The sequence below is a fragment of the Idiotropiscis lumnitzeri genome, chromosome 4, assembly GCF_059441095.1.
Source record: "Idiotropiscis lumnitzeri isolate Australia: NSW breed Sydney's pygmy pipehorse chromosome 4, RoL_Ilum_1.0, whole genome shotgun sequence".
Taxonomy (NCBI): domain Eukaryota; kingdom Metazoa; phylum Chordata; class Actinopteri; order Syngnathiformes; family Syngnathidae; genus Idiotropiscis; species Idiotropiscis lumnitzeri.
Genome location: NC_142394.1, coordinates 13,434,582 through 13,452,241, shown reverse-complemented (window position 1 = coordinate 13,452,241; position 17,660 = coordinate 13,434,582). Strand labels below are relative to the sequence as shown.

Below are 17,660 nucleotides of genomic sequence, written 5' to 3'. Positions count from 1 at the left end.
AGAGCTTTTAACAATCAATTTCAAGGAAAGGGATTCCATTAATCAAGTACTTTGTATATCTGCCTCTTGTTTGCCAAGGTGCATACATTAGCAAGCAGGATGGTGTTTGGCATACCAGGTGTCTGGCATTATCTCTCCTTCTCTCTCTCCCCCTTCTGTCTCTCTCTGTGTGTGTGTGTGTGTGTGTGTGCGTGCGTGTCTCCATCCAATCCATCTATCCATGCATGAATGGTGCGTCGGTGGAGCTCTGAATGGGCACGGGGAGAGGCGTACGTGTGCTCACAGACTCCATAGCAGCAGTGACACCAGAAGCATCTCCTTGGCTGGACGTCTGCAAAGACGAGGAAGAAAATCAGGTGAGTGCTTGATTTGTGTTCAACTACGGCGTGGTTCCCTTTTGTACGATGACAATGCTAACTACCCAGTTCCAGTTTTGATCATAAATCTAGCTATTGTTTCCGATTGAGCTTAGTTCCATGCTGTAGCCTTGCATTTTGGGTGACACAACCATTTTTTTTAAACATTTCAGTGCTTAATTTGCGTTTTAGTCTTCCAGAATAATACACAAATGTTATGGGATGGAAAACGTGTGAAATAAATGAGCATGAGCATCACTGTTTTGCTGGTGTACTGTATCATTGAGCCTGCATGTGCTTGCTTCACAGGGACAAATCCCCATCCCCAAAAAAGCATGGTATGTGTGTGACAATATGATACAACTCGGCACATGTTGTCCTCATCCCTGACAGCCCATTTCAAGTTCTTCTCCCAGCTGTGAGTTCAGTCCGCATGATCACCTTGGTGGTCTCTGACCCTCTGACTCCATTTCCCCCATTCCACTCCTTTTGTGACATGGAAGGGATTTTTCCTTTTTGTCCACCAATCATTGGACAGCAGTGTTCCTAGCGGCACCCTTTTGATACAATACCTGTGTTCCATACGCCGAGAGATGGGTGCCACCCTGCTAAAATACCAATTATATGTTCCTATTGGCATTTAATTTTTGGATTCTGTGATTCATATACAGTCTACACACCGCTGTTAAAATGTCTTTTTTGTGATGTATAAAGTATCACCAAGATAAAATATTGAACAACGCCATTGATGGGATGGAAAGCCTACTAAAACATCAGGACTTTGTTTTGGCTTGATGGTCGCTGGTGTATTGACTATTTTTAACACGTAGGTCAAAATGGTACAAAACATTTTAAACGATTTTATCTTGGCCTCTTTTTTTTTTTATCCCAAAGTGCCTGCATTTGAACTAGGGTGTGTAGACTTTTTATATCCCCTGTATCCCTCGTTTACCATCTTTCTCTGGCGTTAACCCCACAAGGAGCCTCACCTGTCTGACGGCTGCCTACCGCAGGCTTCAAGGCCACTGCTTTTTGTGTCAAGATAGCCACCTATCAGCTGTAGAACAGACTTGCTTCTGTATTTTATTACTAATTCACTGTTACGCATTTCCCATCTCATATTCCGCCTCCTCTTACTGTATTGTGTGGTCAAAAGTGATGATGGGTGGGAGAAATGTATGCAAAAGACTGTGAGGACACATTTTGTGTTTGCCCAGTCTTGCAGAAAGAGTACCGCATTAGCTTTTAAGACTCCAATCTGTTGCTTTTGTCGTAGTGCACGCCATTGTATATACAAGCACGGACATGTTTGTGCATGCAAGTCGTACGAGCCGTCTTTTTTTTTTTTGCCTTTTCATTTCTGCCGGAGTCTTCATTCTCACTTAACGACCTGCTGAGACTATCTTCCGGGTTTGGGTCACGTTACCTACGTGAGCTGGTCAGTGAAATACTCAGCCATCCTGCCGAGATCTTCGGTCCATAGCATGCTTTTCATTTTAAGTGCACAGCCTTGTTTGCCAAGTGAACCAGCTTGGTGTGTCCATAATGGGTTTCATGCAAAGTATGTGCGCTGCGGAGAGCATCCCACTGGGTCATTCAGTGACTTCAATGGGCTGTACAGACACATCAACCTGGAACCATCCAATTTAGTTCCTGGCAACACGAATGTGACGCGAGCATGACATCAGCAAGAACTGTGGACAAGTTATTCTGAAACCTAGATTTAAATGTTTCCTTTGGAGTCGTAATCCAAGTTTACTTGGCTGACTGTAATCAGCCTCAAATCTTGACTCGTTGGTATTGTGTAGGTTTTACTAAATAGAATTGTGAATTCTGTCTATAGGGATTTTAACAATTGAAGTCATCCTCACTGAAGTCAGCCATGGAGCAGAAGAAAAATGAGGTATGAAGTTAATAAAATAATGAATTATGAATGAGTACTGCTGGAGGAGGCAAGACCTTGCTAATATTTCGCTTTTATCTCAAGTGCTCCACCAGCACCTCACCTCAGAAACACTTGAAGAACCGCTCCAAATCCATAGAGGAAACGCAACAGTCCAAAAGGGTGAGGACAGTACAGGAGTCCTTCAAGTCTGATGATGATGATGAGACCGGGGAACAATTTGATGTTTAATTTTTTTATGATGATTAAAACTAAAATTGGCATGCCAATTCAAAACTGGTGTCAGTTTTGTTCCCCCCCAAGCAGATAATTTTCTCTCTCTCTCTCTCTCTCTCTTTCTTTCTTTCTTTCGTACCCTAAAAATAAGGAAATTCCACTGATTAGCTATCGTAAGAAGAGACGATTATGATTCGACTCATCTACAGCTGCGTGGCAGCTTGTTTGTAGTCACAATTGGGTGCGGTGAGAGGTGTGTATGGCTCCTAATAGGTCCGGACTGTCAATATCTGCAAACAGAAAGCTCGCATAGTAGGAATTAAGAGGATAAGGCTTTTCGCTTAATCTTGTAACCACGGCTATATCATTATAAATTCCGGTTTGTTTTATGATGTCAAAGCATCTAATATTTTCATCTTAGTGTTTTATTTGAGATCCCCTAGCTCAGAAACTTGACATGGTAGGGAGAAACCCAACTAAGTTTTGGATTCCGCACCCAAAACTTTGATAAACAGCTGTCAGACCAAACTCAACAAAAATTGTTCCTCGGTGTAATGCACTGTCACCATCATGTCTGTCTTTACAGGGGATTTCTTCACAGAAATCCCTCCCAGGAAGACCAGAGCTGGACAGAGTGAAGGTGAACTTTTTAATTTTTTTTTTATTTTTTATTTTTTACAACACACTTTTCAGCTTTCTGTCTTGCAGGAGTGCCTTGAGGGTTCAGAGACGCCCTTGTCCTCCACCGAAGACTTAAAGGGATGAAGAAATAGCAATCTTGCCATCAAACATGAAAATGTACATACAATACGTATACACGGGACACAAAACAAATATGACACAATTGTAAGGAAATGTGAGCGATACGGAGATTGACGTGGCTTAAATACTGTAAACTAACAAACGCATTGACGTTAAGACATTGCATGTAAAAAAAAATAAACATGTTTTTGTCCTTTTCTGTTGTAAATGAGACCTGACTGATATATTTTTTTTTCTGATACTTAGTAGGGTAAAATTCCAATAATCAATTAATTGGCTGCTTAAATAAAAACAATCAATAAAATACCTTCTGATGGGGATAGAAAAAAAATCAGTTTTTTTTTTTGGGAGGTTCTTGCTGGACCTTAGTTTATAATAGTAATCGTTGCTTTATTTATTTATTTTTTAAATAAAGTGGAGAGCTGTTCACCTTCCATGAAAGATGAATCCCGTTTTGGAGTGCATATTGTAGTCATCGAACAAAAAATATCAAGGGCTATATTTAGTTTTCATCTCCTGGCCTCCTACCAGTAGAAGGTGTAATTATGGAACATTGTTAGTGCTAATGTATCAGATGGTGATGGTTGATGGTGTTGGTTCTCTATTCTTCTCTACACCGATTTTGTAAAAGGACATCCGCTTAGTTCGGTGCGCCGCTCAAGTACAGTGCATACCTACAACAAGATAATGTTAAGACCACTCAGTGTTATTCAAACCCAAACTCATTAAAAACTCATGATGGCGCTTATTGCGGTAGGTGATGGTTTGGTGGGAAAATTAATAAAATCCTCTACTCAAATAAGAGTGAACTTTTACTGTTTTGCATATTTGTTACCATGTCAGCTGAATCATCCTTCCCGACTTGAATCTAACTAGGATATGTGGATGATGTAGGGAATATTAATTTTGAAGTTTGTCTGTTTTAGAGCTGGTCTCGTGAGGCTGTAGTTAAGTTAAAAAGGAAAACTGCAGCAAGAAAGAAGTATTCTGTTAAAACTTCACAGGAATCATTGCACACAATGGAGCTGCAACATCCATCTGTAAAGAAAAAAAGGAAGACTTTAGGTAGTTCAAGTGTAATTTCACCGACACAGCAGTATCTTCATCTTCAGTTTAGCTGTGCGCAGAGCTTTTATGCCTCTGAGTCCCAGCTCTCATCACTGCTTTGAAAACAATTTGTGGGAAGGAGGTGGGAGTGATTAAGTTGCATTTCTCTGAGGTCTGCACGTTGAGCTTACAACGTTTGTTTGGTTACACTGCTGATGTCACAAAACTGGGGATGGACAAATTGTTAACTACCACATGTGCAACAACCGAGTTAACTTTTTTTTTTGCCATTTGTTAAATCTCTCTCTCTCCTCTCCCCTCAAGAATTCTGTATGGAAATATTTAAGAGAGCCTCTAGCAAATTAATACATCAAGTAACATCATCATTGGGCAGAGTAGTGTACTAGTACTGTTTAGCAAGTGTGATCTGCTTCAGATCTATATTCAGGCCTTCCTGTGTGGCGTTTGCATATTCTCTCAGTCCTTGTGTAGGCTTTGACCGATTCCTCTGGCTTCCTCTCACATTCCCTCTAAATGCTTCATACGTGTGAATGCAAGTGCGAATGGATGCCTATATATGTGCCTGAATGTGATTGGCTGGCGACAAGTCTGGGATGTACCCAGTCTTTTGCACAATTAAAATAACTCGAAAATGTGTAGCAATATCTGCCACTAGATGGCAGACGCCTACTTGTGTTCGACGTCACACGAGGGCCATTATTTTATAAATTATCTTTAACCACAACATTCCTCATTAATTCTAATCAGCATCTTGTCACTATGAAATTCTGGCCAAATCATTAATGTCTTGGTACAAAGCATGCTTTAACAATGTTCAGGCAACATTAACTTAATACTGTTATTGATTGACCAATGAGGCCAAATTAATGAACAATATCGACGTACATTGTTTATGCCAAGGGTCGGCAACATTTATTACTCGGGGCCAATTTGAAAAACAGGAGGAAAAGAAACACTGGGAGCCACAAAAAATACTTTAAGTGGGGACAAAACTACGGCATACAAATATAAAATGTTTAATTCAATTTATTAATTCAATTGGAAGCAAATTAAGATTGCGCCTTTGCCACCAGGGGGCAGTATAATACATACAGACAGCCTAGTATTAGATTTGATGGTGAAACAAAGTAGAAACTTGTCGCGACTAAGCTGCAAAACTATGCGTTTTTTCCCCACAGAATAAAGAAACCCGTGAGTATTGTTCTATTCTATATCTTAACGAGTTACCTATTATGTTCGAATAGAAGTTGTTCATGAGTTTTTATAACGACTGCAATATTGATGAGAATCTCATTAGCATCGATTGCATCGTTGACATTGTGTTAGCATTAAGCTAGCGGATCCTCAGAAAAGCAAAGAAATGAGGTTTGGTTTCACACCCTGTGTAATTCTCATAGTTTTATATTTATTTTAATTCAAAGCTTGAGGCGTCCTTTTGGAAGAATTGTTTACTATATGTTGCTTCTGAGCTTCGGTGTCACCAATTAGTGCAGTAGTTGGCTCTCAAGTTATATATAATAACAAAACCTTCCCAAAATTCTTGGCTCTCCAAGTGCCACAATCATGACCAATATTATAGAAGTGTAGTAGGCCCAAGTGTCTCCCAAAAATGAGGCAAATGTATTACTCCAAATAAACCTACATTTATTGGAAGCCATTGTGCCATTACGCAGAGTTTGAATATTAAGGCAGCTCCTGTTCTTAAATAATGATTCACTTAGTATGGTACTTGTATACTGCTTTTCTACTTTTGGCTCTCAGAGCACTTCACACTATTACCTCATCTACCTACTGATGATGCGGCATCAGAAGCAACTGTTGGCTTCAGTATCTTGCTCAAGGACACTTGGACATGGTCGCACTGGCCAGGGATCGAAATCCCAACCTCTGAGTTAGAGATAACCGCTCTACCACTGAGCCATGTGCCTTAAAGTTAAATTAAAAAATTGCACTTGAATAACCATATAAGTGTGAAGATTGAATTCAAATCTATTGTGCTGTACTTAAATGTTAAATTACATCTGACCTAATGAAAAATGTACTGTACTTAAAAAGTAAAAAAAAAATGTACTGTGTTCGATTTAAGAAAAAGAATCTTTAAACCGGCTGCATACATTGCTAATCGGGTCACTCATTAAGTCGAGGTATCACTGTATATGATTTTTACAGTCATTACGGCTATCCGAGGGAAAGTTATAACAACGATGAAGTGATGAAAATCCGTTTGACACCGCTGAGCTACACTCTACAAAAGGTGAGCAATCTCATTCTGCATACAGAAAGAGTCATTTGTACCAGTAACAAAGTTCCCTTCCACCATTTTTTGTTCTTTAAAACAAAAGCAGTGCAGACTTGAGGGTATGTCTGCAAGTAATCCGTCTCTTGAGGTACCTGCAGGATAATGAATTTTTACAAGAAACTTATGAGTGACAGCCATAGATAAGCACTGTGCAGGTAGCTTGGATGATATCGCCCACCTAAAAGTGACTGCAGTAGACATGTGGTACAGTCTCAGTGTACGCTGTCAGTGCCTGTATGCAGCCTCCACCAGGATGCCACATAGGGCGATAATGATGCCGCTGAATGTAATTACAGTAATTCCGGCTGCTGGAATGAGTCAAATCACTTGCATCCTCTTTGCTTTTGAGAGACACGTTCGCGCCTCCTCCTCGGCTGGAGTCCCCAAAATACAGTGAAGTGGCAGACATGAAAAGGGGCACAAACGGCTCTTCTTTTTCAACCGCCAGCCTCTGAATGGAGTTGAGCTCTGTAGCGGGTGGAGAGAGTAAGGAGTGACTGGCTTGCCGCAGCTGCAGGAAACAGCTTATAAGGGACGACATTAAAAGGCTGCTGATGTTCCCTTATTGAATCTGACTGGGTGTTTATTGGTGGAGAGGCTCGTTGGTGCCTGGCGGTGTATGTGATTTAAGAGCAGGAACCAACGTGGGCTGCTGTTTTGTCCTCATCTAATTCATAGTGCACATCTTCTTCCTGCTCCAGGAGGCTGATCAACGCATTCATTTACATCTACATGTGCTCTTTAGTGTCAACCTGTTTTTATTTTCTTCCAGCACAAACACTTTAAACTTTTCGACTCCAGGGAGATTTATCCCTAAGGAACCCTTCATAAACATGAAGTCAACTAACGTGTACCTTTTAAATGTCGCAGAAATGAAGAAGTTGCCCATTTACATAGAGTAAATGTCACTAGTATGCCAGAAATCACCGTGGTTTTAAATTCACAGTTTGGTTTACATTGGGTACAGTTAGGTTACAAAATGCAAAAAAAAAATACATTTTGTTTTCTCCCAACAGGAATATAATTAATGTCATTTAAGAAAAAAAATCAACAGCTTAAAGGGAAGCTTGCCTGAGCTAAACATTAGTGCTTTTTTTTTTTGCATGTAAACATTATATTAGATCTAAAATCCACCCCCCCTAAAAGACTCTGAAGTGATTTAAGGGCTTTTTTTGAGATTTATGACAAATTGGCACGCCCCCTTTTAGAGCTCGGCTTATTTGTTTTTTTGTTTGTTTCAGCGGTCTATGTCACAGCAGAGGAGCAAACGTAATATTGCTCGCCTTGTCAGTTCTGTTGTGTAAAACAGCCTCCAAAATGCAGATGTATATTACTACTCTTTCCACTTCAACCTGTCAAAGTACAAAAGCGTTCTGCGCAATAGTTTGGATTTATTGACCACAAACGTGTGATCACCTCCACAAAATCAAAAATACCGTACCAATCGCTTCTCCCCTTACACAGGCTGAAGCGGACAAGAGCAAGAATGTGCACACGAACCCCAACTGGTTATATTTCGGTCACTTAGCTACGCCAAAGTCGTGTCAACTCTCAGGAGGCAGAAAGCTGCTGGCAGCCAACAGACTGGCAACGATGATTATCCCCCTCCCCAACTAACAGTAGGATAACGGCATGGCTAATAGCGACACGCGACAAGCTGTTGGCACAACAAAATTCCCTCTTTACTGTCCAGCCTGCGGCTTCATGTCATGGATGGCTGTTGCTGCTCAAGTAGTGGCGTACTTTCATGTCTGACACCGCTTGCAGCCGCCGGCTTCGCCATGAGAGTGAGTGGACGTCGGTTTCAGGTAAAGACCTCTTTGAATACCGGAGGTGTTCTTCTGGAACGGTCCGCATCGCGCAGCGGCAATGTCAGATAGCAAGCATCACGACCACAACGGTTGTCCTTATCCTAAAAAAAAATATTCATGTTCCCACTTCAGTCTCTGTAAATATCCCGACTGGTGCGTTTATGCCGCGCACGTCCTCACCGTGATCTCTCTGTGATCGGCAAAGAAGCAGTGTGCGAGTGTGTATTTATTTCATTCTATTCTATTCTATTCAAGCTTTGCCCTCACTGGCACCGGTGAAAGCAACAACAACAAAAAGCACCCTAAAGCATCCTATAGAGTTCTGCCCCAGGTTGGCCATTAAAACAGGAGTGGCCAAAGTATTAAAGGCTCTTGGCCTTCTCCTAATTTTCACACGGTGCTTTGTCTGCCTTGGGCCAGAATCTGAATAGGTCTCCAGTGTTTTTAATGTGACGACATTCTTCATCTAAAAGGTTTAATATCCAGAAGTCAGGCAATCCTGCGAGTTCTAGTGTCAACAGATCAGCCGGTGTTGACCCTCCGCTGTGTTGCCAAAAATCTCCAAAGGTCCCCATCGGCCTCTCCTAGATGACGCTGCTCTTCATCTTCCTCTTTGTTTCTTCCCTCTGCCCACCACCTCGCAGGGAGCTAAGTTTTGCCCTCGCTTAGCCCTCAGAGTTTTCACAGTGACTCCGGGAGCCTGTTTGACAAGGTAGTGAGTCAGAGCAGCCTAATGTGTATTTAATCATTTAAGCTTCAGACCATTACAGGATTTAGGGGAAATGTGGATTTTTTTTCTTCATTGAGTAACTCTGTCATGTGTGCAGGCGTTTTTTTTTTTCTTTTCCTCCAAGCAATATGGAGTAAATGGGGTCGGCATCCTTGTAAACATTAACAAGGACACTCAGGTTTAGGCAGTATGTTTAGATTAATGTCACCTTGGTTTTCACCTTTGCAAAACTAGTTCATCTGAAATTGAGAAGAGCCATTTCCTATATAATGGGACCTTTTTGGATTCAGGGGAAAAACTGTTCTGCAATGCTGGTCAGGTTCATTCATTTTTCCCACAGGAAACAAATAGAGGTCAAACTTCCTCGATCATCAAGCATTTATTAAGTGCAGGCACAACATTCGTAACTGTCATCCAAACGTAAACAGAAGTTAAGTGCTGTTTATAGAGATAAAGGCCTTGCCAAATGGTCTTATTTGCCAAGCAGCTCATTTTGCATGTTGTGAGAGGAGTACCAGTATGTCCAAATAGATTAATTTAGCAGATGAAATGTCATTTATCAATCCTAATGTAAACCTAGAATATGTGTCTACAGCTTTGAGAATGATTGTTACCATTGTAGACTCAATGCGCTTGGATGACTAGCTCCAGATTTTTAAAAATGCTTTCTTTAATCGTAAAAAAACAACAAAAAAAATGTTTCAGATTTGGAGAAGCATGCTTATTGATGAACAACAGGATAGTAGGATTTGGCTCGAAATGAAATGCTTCCAAGCTCTTTCTGCTTTTGCTTGAGCGCGTTAAAAAAGCAATTTCAGAGTTTCCTTTCAGTATTAAGGCAGACTGTAGGCAGCAGCTCGTCTGTGTTGAAGTGACATCACGCAAGCTCATCAGCCATAAACCTCTGCCACTACCCGCCCACTGCTGACAGTCACCTCTCCTCTCCATTAGAACTCACGGTGCGTTGTGAAATGTGACAGGGCACAGGTCTCTATGACTAATGCATAACCCCCCACACAGAATACCCATTTAGAGTTTTTTTATGTCCAATGAGAAGCAGTCGCAGGTGAAAACTTTATAAGGGTGTTTATGACGAAGACAGAAAGACCTTTGCATGCTTTCCCCTTAGTGTTCGAGGTCAAGCCGGGCGTTTCCGAATCACCGCCAAGAAGAACAACATGGGCACAGAGGACAGTGTTTGAAGAGTAGGGGTGATGGCCTGATCATGGTTGAGTGGAGTGAGAGTACATGAGCACCGGTGAAGAAAGCGAAAAGTAGGTAAGTGTGGCGGGTTGTGGAGGCAAGAGACACAGAAGAAAAAGATGAAAGCTCATTTGCTGCAGCCATTCTGACCAATTAGTGCAACCGTTGTTAGCTACTGCTTGTTTTCAGCTATACACTAAGGAATCAAACAGATATGTGCAGTACGCACATATTCTCCGATTTTTATCCACTGTTAGCGTTATTGGTCATGAGTCTACTTATATCTAAACAATAAATGTCATAGCATACATTATAATGTAAAAAGTAAATAGAGTATATATATATATATATATATATATATATATATATATATTTTTTTTTACTGGGACCAAATATAGTCTAGAGTAACTTTTACTCTAATAAATTTATTACGTTGAGGCTTATAATTACTTTGTGTCCGGATGGGGGAAGAATGTTGGCTGGATCATTGTCTCGTGACAGCAGAAGTATGCTGCTTTTGGTTGAAACAGTATGCCAATCATTACTACTTCTACTACCAATAGTATAAAACAATGAAAACATTTATGTCCGGATAAACGCGCCTTGCTGTACGTCATCGAAGCCTTTCAAGCTAGCCCTTAGCTTGTTAGCTGCTAACAGAGCCACCTGTTTGCAATACATCGCTCCACAGACATTAAGTTCCAATGTTCAGGGTTCAAATCGGGATTTAGCATGTTCTCTTGGTGCTTTCATGGGGTGCCTTTCTTGCTGCCATATTCTAAAAAAACTCTTGTGGATTAATTGAAGACTCTATATTGCTCATTGGTGTGAATGTGAATGGTTGTTTGTATGTGCATCGCAATTGGCTGTCGACCAGTCCACGGTGTAACTCTCAATTTAGAAGTCAGCTTGGATTTACTCCAGTTTACCCAGCACCTGAATGGGGCCAATTGGTGTGGAAAATGGATGGATGGCATGAATCACTATAGCACATGACAAATTGCACACCAAATGTTTGTCATAGTAATAACTATCAATTATTAATCCTTCATAATGTACTTACACCCTCAAACCAAAAACTCTCATTACATTTCTCATTCAAAAGTGTCTGGGGCATGAAGAGAAGATTAACACAATCATTCAGAGTTGTTAATCACACAGACGGCTGACCTGAGTCAACACTGAATTATTGCAAAGCCTGTGCTGAGGCCACAATCAACTATTGTTTCAGCTGCCTGTCGGTTCTGATTATATTGTCACTGGAGACTGGTGGCGGCCTCGTTGCTCACCTGACACACCTGGTGTCTACTGTCAGGCAAGAGTGTGGAGAAGAAGTGCTCAAGCTGCTTGAGCTTCATCACACATGCCAGTCACCACTCATGCAACCAAAACCATTTTGGGATCTGACAGGATATTAAAGCAAAAATGACAGACGATACAAGGAATATCTTACTACTTTCAGAGATATAATTTTGCAGATAGGTAGATAGCAAGACACTCGTATTCACAATTTTTAAATCTTTAATCAGCCTAACATTTCTTTTTGAAATGCGGCAGGAGGCCACAATACCCTGAGAAAACAGCCCCAAAGAGTACGGTATATTAAAACAGAGTGTAGAAAAGGCTGCTCAGAGACTGTGACACCGGCTCCTTTAAGAGGGCGGAGTTTAGTGCTCCAACTCACGTAGCGTGGGCGTGCGTGGGCGTATATAGGAAGGAGGAAGTGGCGAGAATCGCGTTAGTTTGTCTATCGAGCTAAGTTTGAGTTGTAGTCCACATTTATCCTGCTTTGAGTTGTGCGTGAGACAAAACCACACGAATAGAGCGTTTGAAGCATCAAGAAATGTGTACTTTGACTGCAACTTTATTAAAAGACGAGAAACACAAGACCATATCCTCATTATTGGAGTTCTAACCGGACTCTCGACAGCGATTTGCATACTCCTCCCAGCACTAGTCAGTTACATATTTTTCACAGAGGTCTCAAACACCGGTCCTCTGGGCCGCTTTCCTGCACGTTTACCATCTCTGCCTGCTGCCATCACACCTGATTCAAATGATCTGTCAAGGTACGACATACAGGTGGACCAAAATGCAGGGAAGCAAGGATCCATTCAAAACAAAAGGCTTTTCATTTCCAACAGAACAAAACAAAAAGGCAAACAAGGCACCAGGCTTATCAAAAATACTAAATTAACAGAAATTCAGGGCAAGAACTTGGACTGGAGACAAACAAACAGCAACTTAACCTGACTTGGACAAAGAGCAATAACGTGAATAGGAGTGAGGCAACTAAATCCAGAGAAATTGATGAGACAACAAGGAACACCTGGAGAAGACACAAAGTGTTGGAGGCTTAGGGGCCTGGATGACAAGCACAGGTGCACCCATTAAACTAACTAGACAGACAAAGGAACTCAAGGAAAAAATTAAACTAAATTCAAAACCAAAATCCACTAAAACAGATCATGACATGATCTGCTCATCAGTGAGCTCTGCAGGAGCCTCATAACAATCCTAATCATTTGAATCAGGTGTGTTGCAGTAGGGAGAGATGAAACGTGGTCCTCAAGAACCGTAATTTCAGATGCCTCCATTAAACATCCACGAAGTGCACATTCAAATGTTCAAATAGCACAGTGGCTGTGACTAATTCCACATAATTTGTCCGTAAATCATTACGTACTACAAACGATGTCTCTTTGTTTATCTATTCCAGTGACATATAGCGACAGGCAGAAAAATGAAATGTTCTCCTTCAAGTAGACAGGCGGTGCAATTAGCCTGTGTAGCCACCTGTTGCCATTCATACAACCGAATAAAAGCATTGTTTTCGCCTAAACAGGTCTCAATTTCACACAGTACATTTGTGAGTGAATTGAAATGCAATCATTATTTTTATTTCTATACTTTTTATCACATTTTGTTTTATAATGTGCTGTGAATTTATTATAGTTCCCACTTTAGCCTCTTCCATTCACACGATTGAAGTCAGCTATAACCACTCCCACAGTTGCGCAAACCTCCTACTGACAGAGCTCCTGGCCTGGGCTCTTGCGCAAAATTATTATAATATTTTTATATTTAGTTTTTTAGACAACAGAACTGACAATTCGATGAATCTTACCTTGTTTGCTGTGACGTAGACGCTGAAACCGGAAAAAAAATCTAACAAGCCGAGCTCCTAAAGGGGGCGTTCCAATTTGTTGGAAATCTAATCACAAAAAAAAAAGACCTTAAATCACTACAGAGTCTTTTAGGTGGGGGCATTTTTTACTTGCAAACCTATTATATAAGAGGCATTGTTAACGTCAATGAAGCGTCACTTTAATACACGTTGTTGTTATTCTCATTCAGCATTTTCATTGTTACTTTGAGTTTACACTGCACATTTGATCATGCGTGTTTGCATTACGGCTCCAGTCACTAGCACTAGATCAGGCCTAATGGAATTATGACGATGCATTTTGATTAGAGCCTTCCAGAAACAGCATCCAAAGATGGGTGAACATGCCTGTTCATAGCGACACAAGATCATGACTCAATAGAATTAAAATTAGAATAGAACAGTAAAGTGTTCATATGCCCTTGTATGGACACTCAGTTGGTTATCAGTGACCATTGGAGGAGGTGTGTCAGCTCCCAATGTAACTCTTTTAAAGACTAAAGGAGGACAAAAAGGTGATTACAAGTCCTCCCAGGTCACCTCTCTCTGACTCTTGTTAACGAGCTAGAAAGTGTCGTGAATTTAAATTGAGACTTGCAGAAAGGTGCATATTTGTGACTTTCCTTGCTATTTAAATGTATGTGGGTGGTGTTATCCGGAGGTACAATGGAGGATTGTTTTCAGCAATGTAGTGAATATAAATAATTGGAGACCAGTCCAATTCAATTAGATTATGACTCTTTATCTGTGCCACTCACATGAAGTCATTCGCATAAACAGTTTGAATGTGAAAGTAGAGGCAACAAGAAAAAAGTTGTTTCTCTCAGCCAGTTGAGTGACTGATTAGAAATATGTATTGTTGTTTTGACAGTTTTTAGGGCCTCCATCTCCATATAAGAATCACCTCGGATACAGAATGCCAATTATAATAATCATCTTAATTATACTTAATTGGACTCATTTTTTACCATTACAAAATTACCTATAATGTGATCCTTAAATAACCCTGCATGAATGTGTTATGAAGGAAGAAAGGAGAACTTCTGGTTTGTTCCTTAGCAAGAGTGTGTTACGATTCGGAAGTCTCAACACATCGGTTCGCTTTCTAAGTGCTTTGATTAAAGCCATGTGCTGCTCGGTCAGCGTGGCACGCAACAAGTGTTGTGTCGGAGGGAAGCACATGGACGACAAATCACCATCAAACCAGCAAATCATCAAAATCTGCACTTAGCAAACCCCAATAAGAGACTTCTGAGACTGTTAAAATGTATTTTTCATTGACAATACATTTTTTTCATCTATAATATTCATTTTGTTCATTTTATTTTGTTCTGAATTCTGAATAGAAATCTTGTGAAGAAGCAATTGAGAGCCAAATTAAATATCTTTAGTTGCATTAAATTTGGATGAAGTGCAATTAATACAGCCATCTCTACAGTGCGACCCCGGTCTGAGCTTATCTGTGAATTTGCCTCATGTGACAACAAGAGTCTGAGAAAGGTTCTGGTGCGCTCTGTAACTATAGCTGAGTTTGTTGTTGTTTGGGGGATAAAAAGTGTCTCCTGGTGTTTTTTATATAGATAATACACAATTTAATAATGTGGAGACCCAGGGCTATTCCTTGTGTATGTACAAATCCATTTTTATGGTTAAATTTAGCTATTGTGGCTTTTAATCACATAGTCCGGATATTACAGTAAGTGGTTGTGAATAAGAAATTAGCCAGCTAATCAGCTTTAAATAATGATTGATTTATGAAACCTCTGCCGTTGGCGTCTTTTTTTTTTTGAGCTGGGGTGGACAGAAAAATGGATTGATTGATTAATAGATTGATTGATTTTATTGAAGATAAGTTTTCTGCCTGAAGACGGCGGCAAGAGGCACCAGCATGCCCGCGACCCAAGTGAGGAAAATCAGCTCAGATGAATGACACGAATAATCAGCTCTATGCAAAAGAAATATGCAGCGCTGTAAATGGTGGTCATATCAGATATCGACTGGTTTCCTGACAACCTCCACACATCCCCCCAATGTTCAGTAAAATTGCACATTTTAGAGTCGCCTGTCATTGTGGGAAGCCTAAAGCGTGATCAGCATCTCGATATGCTACACCCGTGAAGTGGATGGATTATATCTCAAAGGATTAGTGCTCTCAAAAACAATTTTGGACAGATTTGTGAAGAATATTCAAAACAAATAGGTCTTTTTTTGTACATAGAAACATTGTTGATGCTTGTGTTCAGTTCTTGAAATATGTGAGCAAAAACATGAGCATTGTGTTTATATTTTTGTTCACTATATTTATCGCTATCAAAAGAACCCATTTTTACTGCGAGAATGTTACAAATTAGGTGAACTGTGACATTATAAAATATCTCCATCCTCACTTTCTTGCACAATAGGCGCTTTTGAGTATGTAGGGTTCCAATGTGGCCATTAAAAAAAGCCAATAAATCACTCTGTATTTCCAGCAGTATGAGCTCTTAAAGGGGAAGTCAACCCAAACATTTTCTTTATAATAAGATGTCCAATGCTGGTTCACAAGTCGAAACAAGGCCATCGGATTAATGTTAGATTTGTGGAATAATAATTAAGTGGCAACATACACTTGTTTTTATCCATCTTGTTTTGCGAACATCACATGATCAAACCCCGAAAACAGGTGAGTTGTGATTGGTCGTTACCTAAGCCCTTAGGCATTGTGATGTCATTTTCAGTTGACAGCAAGTGGTAAAATGGCTGCACCCAGAGATGGATAAAAACAGTCTGATCAAAACGAAATGGATTTTGCTGCTTAAATCATTCCACAGAGGAAATGTTAATCAGAATGCAGTGTTTAGACTAGAGGGGTCACATACAACAAAGGAAAATTTTTTACTTTAATTCCCCTTTAAGTCGGGAATGTTTAACTTTTATGATGTATCGTTTGCTTAAAGGCATCAGAAAGTATTGCACCATGTTTTTACTGACGTCACCTTGCCATTTCGACACTTTCATCGTTTGAAAAGTTAAAATAACAAAGCCTTGTGATAGAAGAGCAGGTGTTGCCCATGTCAGGAACATGAATATTGGCAAAAACATTTTCACAGTGGATCCTGCCAGAAAGTAACAAATGCCAGCTTCTTCCTAACTCGTTGAATATATATATATTTTTTTTTCCTGTGGTTCCTTTTAATCCTTCCACTCCTTATTCTTCTTTTTCTTCTCTTTGTTACTTTTGTTTTCTGTCGTGATAATGGCCATGGAGGAGTTTGTCTGGTTTTGTTCATTTTCATGACCAGCCCCTTTAATCACACACAATTACTACACACAAAAATACACATCCCAAATGATGCAGTAAATTACTAACAGGAAGGAAATATACTGTACACACTACACACGTTTTCTTGCAGGTCACACACGCAAACACGCACATACACACAGCAAAGACAAAAGGCCCTATTTTCGTAGACAGCCATATGTTCGCTCGGGGTAAAAACTAGCGCGTTTACCATTTTAGGGAATTTGGCAGATTGCACTGTGCCTCGCTTGGCGTTCCAGCGGACCGAGGGCGTTTTCTATTACACGCCCGTGACGCTCCTGACAGTTTAGTGACAGAAAGTAGATGAGACTTTTGACCGGGTGAAACCAGGTCGAGGTTGTGGCGCGGGTTGTGTCGCGTAATGTTGGTGGGCTTGATCTAGGCGCAGGCAGACCGATGCTGCACTCCACTAATAAGTGATGGATGTCATCTTACTTTATTCAAAAAACTGCCCGTTTACCCATTGTATCTATAATGTCTTTTCAGTGCATCTGCCCTACGTACCGTCGAAGAAGAAAAAGAGCCAATGAGAGATCAAGAGAGAAGGAGAGGGGAGAACAGACGTGCGGTAATGTGTGTTTAGTTGAAAAGTGATATCTCCACCCCTATGTACCTGTTCGCTACACACACTTGTTTCTAATGCTCTCTAGTGGCAAAAAACTCCATCCATAACTAAGTTTATGCAGTGTGGTCTTCATTATTTGCACCTTCAAACAACGTCAATCAAAAAGAGATGCCCACAACAAGTTGGGGTTTTCAAGTCTATCGCCCGTAAATATGAATGACGACAGCCGGCAGACGTGCCGCATCATACAAACACAGACAGACAGATGGACGGAGGGATT

The 17,660-nt window shown here is 40.5% G+C and overlaps 2 long non-coding RNA genes across 2 annotated transcripts; both read left to right on the top strand.

Moving 5' to 3' along the window:
• Nucleotides 1–176: 176 nt before the first annotated feature.
• LOC148338200 (uncharacterized) lies at nt 177–3,976 on the top strand. Its single transcript, XR_015842776.1, has 5 exons — nt 177–356; nt 2,200–2,259; nt 2,344–2,421; nt 3,062–3,115; nt 3,184–3,976. It is a non-coding gene; the product is annotated as an uncharacterized LOC148338200 (long non-coding RNA).
• A 2,498-nt stretch (nt 3,977–6,474) lies between these two features.
• LOC148338199 (uncharacterized) lies at nt 6,475–17,356 on the top strand. Its single transcript, XR_015842975.1, has 3 exons — nt 6,475–6,559; nt 10,275–10,423; nt 17,302–17,356. It is a non-coding gene; the product is annotated as an uncharacterized LOC148338199 (long non-coding RNA).
• Nucleotides 17,357–17,660: the final 304 nt, after the last annotated feature.